We start from the raw sequence: 15,761 nt of genomic DNA on the forward strand, positions 1-15,761 counted from the left end.
TCTTTAATAGCAAAGTCCATCTTCTGGGTACAGCCCTTGATGTGGGGAAAAGTGCAATAAAAGAAGCAAAGGGTCTCCTCTATGTGTAGAGGGACAGAGTCCTTTGTAGGAATCTCTGCTGTGGCAGAGGAAGGGTGCTATCATAGCACATGACAGTGGGCAGTTCAAGGAGAGTCTCTTGACTGAGATAAATAAGGGTGAGAATCCCAGGAAAGTCTCTGGCTCTTGTGGAATAGCAGGCGCTCAGCCCAAATGGGATAGCAGTAATAATATTTACAATATGTACAATAAGCACAGTACCTGGTAAGGCTTTCAGCCCATCAGGGGTTACTCAGTATCTTCTTCGGTGGTAAGTACTACGGTGTCAGAAAAGCATACCTGCCTCCTCCTTCTGTGTGACACCAGTTGATACTCCTGCAGGTACGCAGGAGCTTTACCTTTTGTCTCCCTTTGAGACCTCCGAAGTTCTGGCTGGAAGAAGATAACAACCTCCTCATCGTCCTCCTCTGAGTCAGGCGCTGGAGTCGGGGTCTCAGCTGTCTCTAATGCTTCAGGGGTTGCAGACACTGGAGCCGGATGATCCTCCACAGGCAGCAGTATTGGAGACTGCGGTGGGGATGATGGTCTCTCTGGTGTACCTCTTACTGGAGTGGAAACAACAAAACAGAGTTGAGGCACAGTCACAAGTTCTAAGAAACTGGGGGTAGGTGAACACAAGGAGGTCTGTAAGTTGGGGGTCGAGGTGAGAGGTGTGGACATGGGGGCAAAAGGACGAAGACATCTCTTCAGCCGGTTCCTATGTACCCGTAGTAGTGGACGGTCTCCTCTTGAAATCTCGTAGACTTCAGGGGAGAGACTGTCCCTAACTAGGTATGGCTCACGCTCCCAACGCCCATCTAGCTTACTGGTGGGATGGTTGTTGCGCAGCCACACTCGATCTCCTGGGGCATGAGGCTCAGTACAGGCATTACGATCGAAGTCTCTTTTTTGTTTCTCTCGGGCCTCTTCTAACCGCAGATCCACAACTTCTCTGGCATCCGCCAAGCGCCTCTGGTGTTCGTGAACCCAGTCAGTCTGGGTCTCTTTTTTGTTTCTCTCGGGCCTCTTCTAACCGCAGATCCACAACTTCTCTGGCATCCGCCAAGCGCCTCTGGTGTTCGTGAACCCAGTCAGTCTGGGGGTGTAAAGACTGGGACTCCATGTCCCAGGTCATATCAGCAGGGAGATGTCCGTGTCTCCCGAACATCAGATAATACGGGGTGTATCCTGTGGAGCAATGAGTGGTATTGTTGTACATGTACACTAATTCGGGCAACAGTTTTGGCCAGTCAGCCCTTTTTGCAGGGGTCAGAGTCCTCAGCATGTTGATTAGAGTCTGATTCATCTTTTCGTAAAGCCCGTTGCCTTGGGGATGATAGGCTGTGGTCCTCAGCTTTTTACAGCCATATAGAGTGCACAGCTCTTGGAAGACTTGGGACTCAAACGCTGTTCCTTGGTCCGTAAGGATCTGGTCCAGACAGCCATAGGGGAGGATGAAGCTCTTCCACAGGTCCGCTGCGGTGGTCCTTGCAGATAGGTCTCTGACAGGTACTGCAACCACAAACTTGGTATAGTGGTCGATGATCGTGAGACTATAACTGTGACCGGATCTGCTGGGCTCCAACTTCACATGATCCAATGCCAGGATCTCTAAGGGCCGTTGGCTCACAATGGGATGTAGAGGGGCCCTTTGATTGTGTCACTCTCCTCGAGCGATGGCGCAGGCTGGGCATTCCCGACACCAGGCTTCGATGTCGGGCTTCATGTTGACCCAGTAGAAGCGCCTTCGGAGGGTGGCTTCAGTCTTCTGAGCGCCAAAGTGTCCGGACTGGTCATGGTACATATCCAGTACTATCTTGGCGTCCCTCCTGGGAATCACAATCTGGTACAGCCGGTCATAAGTGATAGGGTCCAGAGTTCTTCTCTTTAACAGGCCCTGATGCATGTTTAGAGTCTTTCTCTGGCGCCACAATTGAGACAATTCTCCATCAGCTCTTCTCCGGCGGATTCTTTCAGACACTCGCCCACTAGAGAGATAGTCCATTACTTCTCCTATGGTGCGGCTATCAGCCTGAAGACTTATCCAGAGGTCCTTTTCCGCAGGGGACTCTGACTCTTCTTGAGGAGTAGCTGCCTCTGACGGTAAGGAGTAAACTCTCTGGGCATCTTGACACACAAACCGGGCATAGAACGCTGGCATCTCCACATCTTCCCACTGAGCATCCATGGAGGGTCCCTCCCACTGGTCAGGGAGACGGGACAGAGCGTATGCGTTGTCATTGGTCTTACCAGCCCGGTACTTGATGGTAAAGTTGAAGTTGGCAAGTCTGGAGGCCCACCGTTGTTCCAGTGCTCCAAGACGAGCGGTGTTCAGATGCGCCAAGGGATTATTGTCTGTGAAGACAGTGAAGAAGGATGCAGCCAGGTAGTCCTTGAACTTTTCGGTCACAGCCCAGACTAACGCCAGAAACTCCAACTTGAAGGAACTGTAGTTCTGGTCGTTTTGCTCCGGTTCTCGGAGGGAACGGCTGGCGTAGGCTATGACCCTTTCAGTTCCGTTTTGGAGCTTGGATAGCACAGCCCCTAGGTCTTGCTTGCTGGCATCAGTGTTTAGGGTGAAAGGCAGACTGTAGCCTGGATATCTCAACACCGGAGGCTCAGTCAACCGTTGCTTGAGCATCTGGAAGGCAGCTTCTCGTTCGGCTGTCCACTCAATGGATACTCGGGAACGTTGGCTCTCTTTTGGCAGGCCCATTAGAAGTTCTTGCAGGGGAGCCGCCAGCTGGGCAAACTTCGGGATGAAACGCCTGTAATAACTGGCAAATCCCAGGAAGCTTTTGATGTCCTGTATGGTTGATGGGGTAGGCCATTCATGGACAGCTGCAATCTTCTCTGGATCTGACTCAATTCCATGAGCGCTCACCACATGTCCCAGGTACTTGACGCTAGGTTGTAGCAGGTGGCACTTGGATGGCTTGACCTTCAACCCATGTTGGGTCAGGATTTGGAAGACTTCAGCCAGATGGTGGAGGTGGCCTTCATAAGTCTTGGAGTAGATGATGATGTCGTCCAAGTATAGCAGGATGGTCTCGAAGTTTTGATGACCCAAACATCTTTTCATCAGCCGTTGAAATGTGCCTGGGGCGTTGCATAGCCCGAACGGCATGTTGTTGAACTCGAACAGGCCCATTGTGGTGGAAGCCGTCTTCTCTCTGTCTTCCGGCACCATGGCCACTTGCCAGTAGCCACTGGTCAGGTCCAGGGTAGAGAAGTAGGCAGCTGACCCTAGGGCTGCGAGGGATTCCTCGATTCGAGGCAGAGGATAGGCATCCTTGTGGGTGATATTGTTGATCTTCCTATAGTCAACACAGATTCGAAGGGTTCCATTCTTTTTTTTCACAAGGACTAGCGGGACAGCCCATGGGCTGTGACTCTCCCGGATAACGTTGGCTGTCTTCATCTCTTGTACCAGCTTTTTCACCTCTTGGTAGCGGGCTGGAGGTATGGGCCGGTATCGTTCCTTGATAGGAGGATGAGAGCCAGAAGGGATGGTATGTTGGATCAGGGTAGTCTGCCCAAAATCCAGTGAGTGTTTGCTGAAGGCCTGGTGGTGCTTCATAACGACATCCAGGACACCTTGTACTTGGTCTGCAGGAGTAAAATCGTCGTCTCCAATATTGAGCTCAAGCCACCAGGATTGCTCGGCAGGCTCACCTTCAGCACTTTGCTTCAGTTCCAACTGTTGGGAGGCAGACAGAGAGGTTTCCACTAAGTCTTCAGGATGGACGCTGAAGAGAGTGGCTACGGCTTGGTACTTTCTCAGATCCACTGGGGAGTCTCCCACATTTAGTAGTCAAATGGGTACTTGTCCTCGGGATACAGTGACTAGGCTCCTGGCGGCTAGAATGGGCAGGTCTTCATCAGCTGGTAGAGGTTTTACTATCGCCTGGTAGTCTTGACCTTGGACGCCCATGCAGGCTCGACACCATACTAACGTCTCAGTCCCAGGTTGAAGGCGGACAGGTTGGGGATCCTTGATCCGGGCTCTGCAGATTTCTCCATTAGGGCCAACAAACTTCTGTTGCGCCGCTATAACCTGCATAGTCTCCTGAATTACCTTCCGGGAACCGTTGGGCACTGTTGGCAGGGAGTCGTGGAGAGCCTTCAGTACTTCAGGGTAGCAGTTGCGGAGGACATTGGTACCCAGTACCAGGGAGAAGTTACCGTTTTCGGGCACTCGTGTCACCACTACGCCCTGTCTGGTTAACTCAGTGTCTCCAATGGTTAGCGTGGGCTCCCAGTAGCCACGGATGCGTACGGGCTTTCCGTTCGTAGCAATAATGTTCAAGTAAGCCTTGGGAGGCTGGACTAAGGATGCTCCTCCTCGGCATTTCTCGAAGGCAGCACTCCGGAGGGTGGTCACTTGAGAGCCGGTATCAATTAAGGCCGGTAGGGTAACTTCGTTGATGGTTACATGAACCTGGGCATCCAGTTAGCATCTCAGGGACTTACAGGTTCTTCCCTTGGAGGTCGTCCCTTAGCTCCAAGGGTTTGTCGTTTAACTGACGACATCCATCCTCTTCATGCCCATATTTATGGCAGTAGCTGCACCGCTGGCGGGGTTTCTTCTGACTCCAGGTGCTTAACGACTTTGCTTCTCTTGGGCGCTGTTTGGCCGGAGAGTCACGAGGGGTAGCTGACTGTACAGAGTTCTCTGGAGGTTTCTTCCTCATAGCGGAGACAGTCGCTTCCAACTGGGTTCCGCCAGATTAGGGACACGTCCTGCTAAGCCAGCAACTTCCGTAGCCGCAGGAGTAGGTGATGTCGACTTCGTTGGATGGCAAGCTAGAGCAGATTCCTCCATTTCCACGGATTCAAGCTCTTTCTGCGGTCCAGTAGGCGGTCGGTCCCCTAATATGTCAATGGCAATTTCCTTAAACTCAAGAAAGGAGGCCTGGGCATGTTGAGAAGAGATGATCTTTAGTTGACACCTTTGATTTCTATCAACAAGTCCATTAATGAATTGTTCCCTCAGGGTTTGGTCAGAGGTTTCAGCGTCTTTGGGATCAAGACGGGTTATGGCCTTCCATGTCTCCTGTAGGGAGAGGGCAAAGTCTCGGAGGGACTCTTGGGGCTTCTGTCTTTTCCCGAAGAATTGCAGCTTCAACTCTGAGGCAGTACATTTGTCAAAGGTGTTGCGCAGCCTATCAAGAATTTGGACCACATTCTGACACTGTTCTCGGGGCCAAGACTTGACTTCCCGGAGAGCGGGTCCTTTCAACTGCCCAGTTAGGATGCCCACGTTCTGTTCCTCTGTGAACGGGTACAGGGCGAAGGTGGCTAACAACTTGTCTCTGAATTCAGGGAGAGTGTGTGATTCTCCCTCGTAGTGGGGTAACCAGGGGGCCCCCAGATAGTAGGGCATAGTCAGAGGCATCATGGTGGGGGTCCCAGGGACCCTGGCTGTAGCAGGGGTGAAAGGACTCTCTGAAGGGCTTAACATGCTCCGGTACCCTGAGGAGGGACCAGGGGGCGGGACCTGCTCCAGTCCCATATCTTCTTCCTGGGCGGACATGACTGGCCTAGCTGAGGGAAGTCTGTAGGGTTACACAATGTCCGTTGCTATGGGCGATGGCTAGAATGGGACGTGGGCACTTTAAGACACACTCACTATTCCCTGGGAGGTGAGCCAACAACCTAGCACCGGAAACAATCTCTACCCCCCTTTAACTTCCCCAGCGGTACTCACTCAGGATCAGCCGCGGTGACTGGACAGCTCCGGTGCATGAAGGACTCCTTTCCCGATGTCCGGCAGGCAGCAGGGGCACGGTGATGCTCAGCGGTGCTTTCCTTCAGTCGCAGGACACATGTGCCGAAACTCCGGATGAGGCGCACGCTGCTGGCAGGCTTCAGGCGCGGCCTGCGCCAAAATCCAAGATGGCCAATTAACCCTCTTTGTTGCCGGCCACACACGTTCCAGCTCGCGCAGGGGGTGGAGCCTGGTGACGACTCTGGAGTTCCCGCCAGTGAGGATTTGGCGGGCTGGAAATATTTGCTGCGCCACAGCCTTTTGAGGTAAATGCTTCAACCGCTCTGCACCATCTGTAGTTGAGCAAACAGAGTCTGTTGGCAGGGATTAACCCCCTGATTGCTGGAGCGATGATTGACAGCGCTTGGCAGCAGTAATAAAGTCAATGTGAAATATAGCACAAAATCACTTGGGCCTATACCCGAATGGTAGCAGGGTTAGACAGCACAGTAGTTTTTCAATAAAGGATAGTCTCTAGTGCCAGAATAAGGCACGGAAGTAATGATCCTGTTCGTGACGCCACTTGCAACATCCCCCACCGGGGCCTAGCCTTTTCTCGGGGCCTGGAGTCAGCCGGGGCCCGCAGTACCTGAGTGGCTGGCGGTTGTGGCCTAGGCACGCTAGTGTCACGGTGCTTGGTATGGGGAACCGGAGGGCTGTCCTACAGCCTGGCAGGTCTCCAGCAGGGTGGTGTTGGCAAGAAATGATGAGGGAGAGGCTGCTATAGCGGTTCTCCATGGGGCAACCCTTTGGTGTCTAGAGTATAAGTCTCTGTGTAGTGGACAGGGTGCCTGTGATGATGGCAGCCGTAGTAGCAGGGACCAGACAGAGGCAGAGGTTGAACAAAAACAACTTACAGTTCTTTATTGGAACCGACAGGAACCGCAGCAACATGCCTTAACAAAATGGTGGAATGCTGGAGATGTAGTTGGAGGGAGCCACAGGAGGGATCATCAGCCTGGATGCAGTGGCAGGCTGGGAGATAGCTGTGTCCTAAAAGGCTGCTTCAGCTTGTCCTGGGTTGCTTCAGGTATAACCCTGGAAGGTAGGATGATACCCCTTTCCTCTCTCTGTCTAACTCACTACACTCTACTGTCTCACTGCTTGGTCTGACTGGCTAGTCTTTCTGACTGAATCCTGTCAGACTCACTTCTCTGACTGAACTGACTGTTGGAAATCTCCAAACGTCACTTTTTCTCAGCTCTTGGCAGGGGCGTCGCTAGGTCAAAAGATCCGGGGCTCGTGCCCCGGATCTTTTGGCCAGTGCCCCGAATCTCCTCGGGTCAGCAGATCATCTGCCCCGCTGCCCGGGAGATTCCTTCCCTCTCGTTCTCATCACGATCTGTGTCCTCAGATCGTGATGAGAATGAGTGCAGGCGCTGCTTTCCCCTGCAAGGACCTAGCCTCCGGGAGTTCTAGAGGCTCAAGGACCTGTGATGATGTCATGATCACATGACCTGCAGGGGAAAGCAGCGCACAGAAAGAGAGAGAGAGAGAGAGAGCTGCATCTGTGAGGTGAGAAACATGATAGGGACTAGGGAAGGGGGAGAACATTGTGAGGCACATTACTTACTGGGGGGACTGTGTGAGGCACATTATTTACTGGGGGGACTGTGTGAGGCACATTATTTACTGGGGGGACTGTGTGAGGCACATTACTTACTGGGGGGACTGTGTGAGGCACATTACTTACTGGGGGGACTGTGTGAGGCACATTATTTACTGGGGGGACTGTGTGAGGCACATTACTTACTGGGGGGACTGTGTGAGGCACATTATTTACTGGGGGGACTGTGTGAGGCACATTACTTACTGGGGGGACTGTGTGAGGCACATTACTTACTGGGGGGACTGTGTGAGGCACATTATTTACTGGGGGGACTGTGTGAGGCACATTACTTACTGGGGGGGCTGTGTGTGTGGGCACATTACTTACTGGGGGGCTGTGTGAGGCACATTACTTACTGGGGGACTGTGTGAGACACATTACTTACTGGGGGACTGTGTGAGGCACATTACTTACTGGGGGGGCTGTGTGGGCACATTACTGGGGGGGCTGTGTGAGGCACATTACTTACTGGGGGGGCTGTGTGTGAGACACATTACTTACTGGGGGGGCTGTGTGAGGCACATTATTTACTGGGGGGACTGTGTGAGGCACATTACTTACTGGGGGTCCGTGTGGGCACATTACTTACTGGGGGGGCTGTGTGAGGCACATTATTTACTGGGGGGACTGTGTGAGGCACATTACTTACTGGGGGACTGTGTGAGACACATTACTTACTGGGGGGCTGTGTGTGAGGCACATTACTTACTGGGGGGACTGTGTGAGACACATTACTTACTGGGGGGACTGTGTGAGGCACATTACTTACTGGGGGGGCTGTGTGTGTGGGCACAGTACTTACTGGGGGACTGTGTGAGACACATTACTTACTGGGGGGGCTGTGTGTGTGGGCACAGTACTTACTGGGGGGACTGTGTGAGGCACATTATTTACTGGGGGGACTGTGTGAGGCACATTACTTACTGGGGGGGCTGTGTGAGGCACATTACTTACTGGGGGGGCTGTGTGTGTGGGCACAGTACTTACTGGGGGACTGTGTGAGACACATTACTTACTGGGGGACTGTGTGAGACACATTACTTACTGGGGGACTGTGTGAGACACATTACTTACTGGGGGACTGTGTGAGACACATTACTTACTGGGGGGCTGTGTAGGACACATTACTTACTGGGGGGGCTGTGTGTGTGGGCACAGTACTTACTGGGGGACTGTGTGAGACACATTACTTACTGGGGGGACTGTGTGAGGCACATTACTTACTGGGGGACTGTGTGAGACACATTACTTACTGGGGGGCTGTGTGTGGGGCACATTACTTACTGGGGGGACTGTGTGAGACACATTACTTACTGGGGGGACTGTGTGAGGCACATTACTTACTGGGGGGGCTGTGTGTGTGGGCACAGTACTTACTGGGGGACTGTGTGAGACACATTACTTACTGGGGGGGCTGTGTGTGTGGGCACAGTACTTACTGGGGGACTGTGTGAGACACATTACTTACTGGGGGGACTGTGTGAGGCACATTACTTACTGGGGGGACTGTGTGAGGCACATTACTTACTGGGGGGACTGTGTGAGACACATTACTTACTGGGGGGACTGTGTGAGGCACATTATTTACTGGGGGGCTGTGTGAGGCACATTACTTACTGGGGGGACTGTGTGAGGCACATTACTTACTGGGGGGACTGTGTGAGGCACATTACTTACTGGGGGGACTGTGTGAGGCACATTATTTACTGGGGGGACTGTGTGAGGCACATTATTTACTGGGGGGGGGGCTGTGTGAGGCACATTACTTACTGGGGGGCTGTGTGAGGCACATTATTTCCTGGGGGGGCTGTGTGAGGCACATTACTTACTGGGGGGCTGTGTGGGGCGCATTACTTACTGGGGGGACTGTGTGTGGGCACATTACTTAGTGGAGGGCTGTGTGAGGCACATTACTTACTGGGGGGCTGTGTGAGGCACATTACTTACTGGGGGGACTGTGTGAGGCACATTACTTACTGGGGGGCTGTGTGTGAGGCACATTACTTACTGGGGGGCTGTGTGAGGCACATTATTTCCTGGGGGGCCTTTGTGTGAGGCACATTACTTACTGGGGGGCTGTGTGAGGCACATTACTTACTGGGGGGCTGTGTGAGGCACATTACTTACTGGGGGGGCTGTGTGAGGCACATTACTTACTGGGGGGCTGTGTGAGGCACATTACTTACTGGGGGGCTGTGTGAGGCACATTATTTACTGGGGGGGCTGTGTGAGGCACATTACTTACTGGGGGGCTGTGTGAGACACATTACTTACTGGGGGGACTGTGTGAGGCACATTACTTACTGGGGGGCTGTGTGAGGCACATTACTTACTGGGGGGCTGTGTGAGACACATTACTGGGGGGGGGGCTGTGTGAGCACATTACTGGGGGGGCTGTGTGAGGCACATTACTTACTGGGGGGACTGTGTGTGAGGCACATTATTTACTGGGGGGGCTGTGTGAGGCACATTACTTACTGGGGGGCTGTGTGAGGCACATTACTTACTGGAGGACTGTGTGAGGCACATTATTTCCTGGGGGGGCTGTGTGAGGCACATTACTTACTGGGGGGCTGTGTGGGGCGCATTACTTACTGGGGGGACTGTGTGTGGGCACATTACTTAGTGGAGGGCTGTGTGAGGCACATTACTTACTGGGGGGCTGTGTGAGGCACATTACTTACTGGGGGGACTGTGTGAGGCACATTACTTACTGGGGGGCTGTGTGTGAGGCACATTACTTACTGGGGGGCTGTGTGAGGCACATTATTTCCTGGGGGGCCTTTGTGTGAGGCACATTACTTACTGGGGGGCTGTGTGAGGCACATTATTTACTGGGGGGGCTGTGTGAGGCACATTACTTACTGGGGGGCTGTGTGAGGCACATTACTTACTGGAGGACTGTGTGAGGCACATTACTTACTGGGGGGCTGTGTGAGGCACATTATTTACTGGGGGGCTGTGTGTGAGGCACATTACTTACTGGGGGACTGTGTGAGGCACATTACTTACTGGGGGGCTGTGTGAGGCACATTACTTACTGGGGGGCTGTGTGAGGCACATTATTTACTGGGGGGCTGTGTGAGGCACATTACTTATGGGGGGGCTGTGTGAGGCACATTATTTACTGGGGGGGCTGTGTGAGGCACATTATTTACTGGGGGAACTGTGTGAGGCACATTATTTATTGGGGGGCTGTGTGAGGCACATTACTTATGGGGGGGCTGTGTGAGGCACATTATTTACTGGGGGGACTGTGTGAGGCACATTATTTACTGGGGGGGACTGTGTGAGGCACATTATTTACTGGGGAGCTGTGTGAGGCACATTACTTACTGGGGGGCTGTGTGGGGACATTATTTACTGGGGGACTGTGTGAGGCACATTATTTCCTGGGGGGACTGTGTGAGGCACATTATTTACTGGGGGACTGTGTGGGGCACATTATTTCCTGGGGGGCTGTGTGTGAGGCACATTATTTCCTGGGGGGCTGTGTGTGAGGCACATTACTTACTGGGGGACTGTGTGAGGCACATTATTTACTGGGGGACTGTGTGAGGCACATTATTTACTGGGGGGGCTGTGTGAGGCACATTATTTCCTGGGGGGCTGTGTGAGGACATTATTTCCTGGGGGGACTGTGTGAGGCACACTACTTACTGGGGGGCTGTGTGAGGCACATTACTTACTGGGGGGACTGTGTGGGGCACACTACTTACTGGGGGGCTGTGTGAGGCACATTACTTACTGGGGGGCTGTGTGTGAGGACATTACTTACTGGGGGGCTGTGTGAGGCACATTACTTAGTGGGGGGCTGTGTGTGAGGCACATTACTTAGTGGGGGTCTGTGTGTGAGGCACATTACTTACTGGGGGGCTGTGTGTGAGGCACATTACTTAGTGGGGGGCTGTGTATGAGGCACATTACTTAGTGGGGGGCTGTGTGAGGCACATTATTTACGGGGGACTGTGTGAGGCACATTATTTACTGGGGGACTGTGTGAGGACATTACTTACTGGGGGCGGGAGGCTGTGTGTGAGGCATTACTTACTGGGGGGCTGTGTGAGGACATTACTGGGGGACTGTGTGAGACACATTACTTACTGGGGGGGCTGTGTGAGGCACATTACTTACTGGGGGGCTGTGTGAGACACATTACTTACTGGGGGGCTGTGTGAGACACATTACTTACTGGGGGGCTGTGTGAGACACAGTACTTACTGGGGGGGCTGTGTGAGGACATTACTTAGTGGGGGGCTGTGTGTGAGGCACATTACTTACTGGGGGGCTGTGTGTGAGACACATTACTTACTGGGGGGCTGTGTGAGACACATTACTTACTGGGGGGCTGTGTGAGACACATTACTTACTGGGGGGCTGTGTGAGACACATTACTTACTGGGGGGCTGTGTGAGGCACATTACTTACTGGGGGGCTGTGTGAGACACATTACTTACTGGGGGACTGTGTGAGGCACATTACTTACTGGGGGGCTGTGTAGGACACATTACTTACTGGGGGGCTGTGTGGGCACATTACTTACTGGGGGGCTGTGTGTGAGGCACATTACTTACTGGGGGGGCTGTGTGAGACACATTACTTACTGGGGGGCTGTGTGAGACACATTACTTACTGGGGGGCTGTGTGAGACACATTACTTACTGGGGGACTGTGTGAGGCACATTACTTACTGGGGGGGCTGTGTGAGGCACATTACTTACTGGGGGGGCTGTGTGAGGCACATTACTTACTGGGGGGGCTGTGTGAGGCACATTACTTACTGGGGGGCTGTGTGTGAGGCACATTACTTACTGGGGGGCTGTGTGAGACACATTACTTACTGGGGGACTGTGTGAGGCACATTACTTACTGGGGGGGCTGTGTGAGGCACATTACTTACTGGGGGGGCTGTGTGTGTGGGCACAGTACTTACTGGGGGACTGTGTGAGGCACATTACTTACTGGGGGGCTGTGTGAGGCACATTACTTACTGGGGGGCTGTGTGAGACACATTATTTACTGGGGGACTGTGTGAGGCACATTACTTATGGGGGGCTGTGTGGGGACATTACTGGGGGGGCTGTGTGAGACACATTACTTACTGGGGGACTGTGTGAGGCACATTACTTATGGGGGGCTGTGTGGGGACATTACTGGGGGGCTGTGTGTGAGGCATTACTTACTGGGGGGCTGTGTGAGGACATTACTGGGGGGCTGTGTGAGACACATTACTTACTGGGGGGCTGTGTGAGACACATTACTTACTGGGGGGCTGTGTGAGGCACATTACTTACTGGGGGGCTGTGTGAGGCACATTACTTACTGGGGGGCTGTGTGAGACACATTACTTACTGGGGGACTGTGTGAGGCACATTACTTACTGGGGGACTGTGTGAGGCACATTACTTACTGGGGGGCTGTGTGAGGCACATTACTTACTGGGGGGCTGTGTGAGACACATTACTTACTGGGGGACTGTGTGAGGCACATTACTTACTGGGGGGCTGTGTGAGGCACATTACTTACTGGGGGACTGTGTGAGGACATTACTTACTGGGGGGCTGTGTGAGGACATTACTTATGGGGGGGCGGTGTGTGGCACATTTCTTGGAGCGTGCTCACACATGGCACTAGGACAGGCCTCGGTTTGATCACATATATTTTCCAGTAATACACATGTGATGGGTAACACGCTCCTGGTTTTGTTTAAATGCAAGACAAACGTGTGAGCTCCGCCTTTCAGTATTTGGGGAGATTGTTAGGGGCAGCAGCAGGATAACACTGCCCGGGAACCAAGATGTAGGGACAATGAGGAACATAAGATGTGGTGATGGGGATTTCTCCTGTGTTCTCTGTAGCTGTATATACCAGAAATAACCTTGTTATTGGCACAACCACATGTGAGGGGGTTATGTACAGGAGGGGCATTACTCAAAGTGCAACACACATGCATTGGGGCCCGTGCCCCGGATCTTTTACCACCCTAGCAACGCCCCTGGCTCTTGGTCATGTGGTGGTTAGTCCTCCAATTACATCCCAGCTTACAATACATTAGGATAATACATGTGATTGGATGACACATTTTACATCACATAAAGCAATTAACTCCTGCCTTACCAGGCAGGATCTACCACTGCAGAGTTCATCTGTGTTATCTAGTGTTATTTAGTGACATGCTGTGAGGCTAATCAGACCCTACACAGGCTGCAAGCTACATGGTGGGACATATTCACAACCACTCCTCTGCCTTGCATCGGCGAGGGCATTGCACAAGCATTCCCTCCCCTTATTAATATAGCCAAGTATCCCCTTACCTTATTAATACAGCCAAGCATCCCCTCCCCTTTAATACAGCCAAGCATCTTCTTCTCTTATTTATACAGCCAAGCATTCCCTTCTCTTATTAAAACAGCGTAGCATCCCCTTCCCTTATTAATACACCCAAGTATCCCCTTCCCTTATTAATACAGCCAAGCATCCCCTTTCCTTATTAATAAAGCCAAGCAATCCCTCCCCTTATTAATACAGCCAAGCATCCCCTCCCCTTATTAATACAGCCAAGCATCCCCTTCCCTTAGTAATACAGCCAAGCATCCCCTCCCCTTATTAATATAGCCAAGTATCCCCTCCCCTTATTAATACAGCCAAGAATCTTCTCCCCTTATTAATACAGCCAAGTATCCTCTTCCCTTATTAATACAGCCAAGCATCCCCTTCTCCTTAATAATACAGCCAAGCTTCCCCTCCCCTTATTAATATAGCCAAGCATCCTCTCCCCTTATTAATACAGCCAAGCATCCCCTCCCCTTATTAATACAGCCAAGCATCCCCTTCCCTTAGTAATACAGCCAAGCATCCCCTCCCCTTATTAATATAGCCAAGTATCCCCTCCCCTTATTAATACAGCCAAGAATCTTCTCCCCTTATTAATACAGCCAAGTATCCTCTTCCCTTATTAATACAGCCAAGCATCCCCTTCTCCTTAATAATACAGCCAAGCTTCCCCTCCCCTTATTAATATAGCCAAGCATCCTCTCCCCTTATTAATACAGCCAAGCATCCCCTTCTCCTTAATAATACAGCCAAGCTTCCTCTCCCCTTATTAATACAGCCAAGTATCCTTTCCCCTTATTAATACAGCCAAGCTTCCTCTCCCCTTATTAATACAGCCAAGTATCCTTTCCCCTTATTAATACATCCAAGCCTCCCAAGCATCCCCTCCCCTTATAAATACAGCCAAGCATCCCCTCCCCTTATTAATACAGCCAAACATCCCCTCCCCTTATTAATACAGCCAAGCATCCCCCTCAACTTATTAATACAGCCAAGCATCAACTCCCCTTATTAATACAGCTAAGCATCCCCTTCCCCTTATTAATACAGCCAAGCATCCCCTTCCCCTTATTAATATAGCCAAGCATCCCCTCCCCTTAATAATACAGCCAAGTATCCCTTTTCTCCTTATTAATGCAGCCAAGCATCCCCTTCCCCTTATTAATACATCCAAGCTTCCCCTTCCCCTTATTAATGCATCCAAGCATCCCCTCTCCCCTTGTTAATACAGACAAGCATCCCCTCCCCTTATTAATACAGCCAGGCATCCCCTCCCCTTATTAATACATCCAAGCATCCCCTCTCCCCTTATTAATACAGACAAGCATCCCCTCCTTATTAATACAGCCAGGAATCCCCCCCCTTATTAATACATCCAAGCATCCCCTTTCCTTATTAATACAGCCAAGCACCCCCTCCCCTTATTAATACAGCCAGGCATCCCCTCCCCTTATTAATACAGCCTAGCACCCCCTTCCCCTTATTAATACATCCAAGCATCCCCTCCCCTTATTAATACAGCCAACATTAAATAATTTTATTTGGAAAAATGACAAGCATATGTTTTGTCACGTTTGCCATTTGTCTGCCTAGTTTATACAAATATGTTTACTAACGTTTCCTATCAGAATTTAATGCTCACATGCTACTAGAATAACAAAGTAATATTGTTAACAGATATGTAAAGCAGTTCCAAAAATATCTGATATCCCAAGTTTTCTTGGGGCCCGGAGGCAGCCGGGGCCCAGAATACCGGAGTGGCTGGCGGTTGCGGCCTAGGCACGCTAGTGTCCCGGTGCTTGGTATGGGGACCGGAGGGCTGTCCTACAGCCTGGCAGGCCTGCAGCAGGTGGTATGTGCAAGAAAATGTAGAGGGAGAGGCTGGTATACTGGTTCTCCCTGGGGCAACCCCTGAGTGTCTGTAGTGTATGTCCCTGGGTGATGGATGGGGAGCTCGTGGTGGTAACAGCC

At 51.8% G+C, this 15,761-nt stretch overlaps 1 protein-coding gene across 1 annotated transcript in view; it reads left to right on the top strand.

Moving 5' to 3' along the window:
• The first annotated feature begins 7,344 nt into the window (after positions 1-7,344).
• Positions 7,345-15,761, top strand: part of LOC140106316 (membrane-spanning 4-domains subfamily A member 3-like) — a 58,087-nt gene continuing 49,670 nt past the window's right edge. The window contains exon 1 of the mRNA XM_072130709.1: positions 7,345-7,363. The gene's annotated coding sequence lies outside the window, so the exon portion shown is untranslated. The remainder of the gene's footprint in view (positions 7,364-15,761) is intronic.

This window comes from Engystomops pustulosus, chromosome 11 (genome assembly GCF_040894005.1).
Source record: "Engystomops pustulosus chromosome 11, aEngPut4.maternal, whole genome shotgun sequence".
Classification (NCBI taxonomy): Eukaryota; Metazoa; Chordata; class Amphibia; order Anura; family Leptodactylidae; genus Engystomops; species Engystomops pustulosus.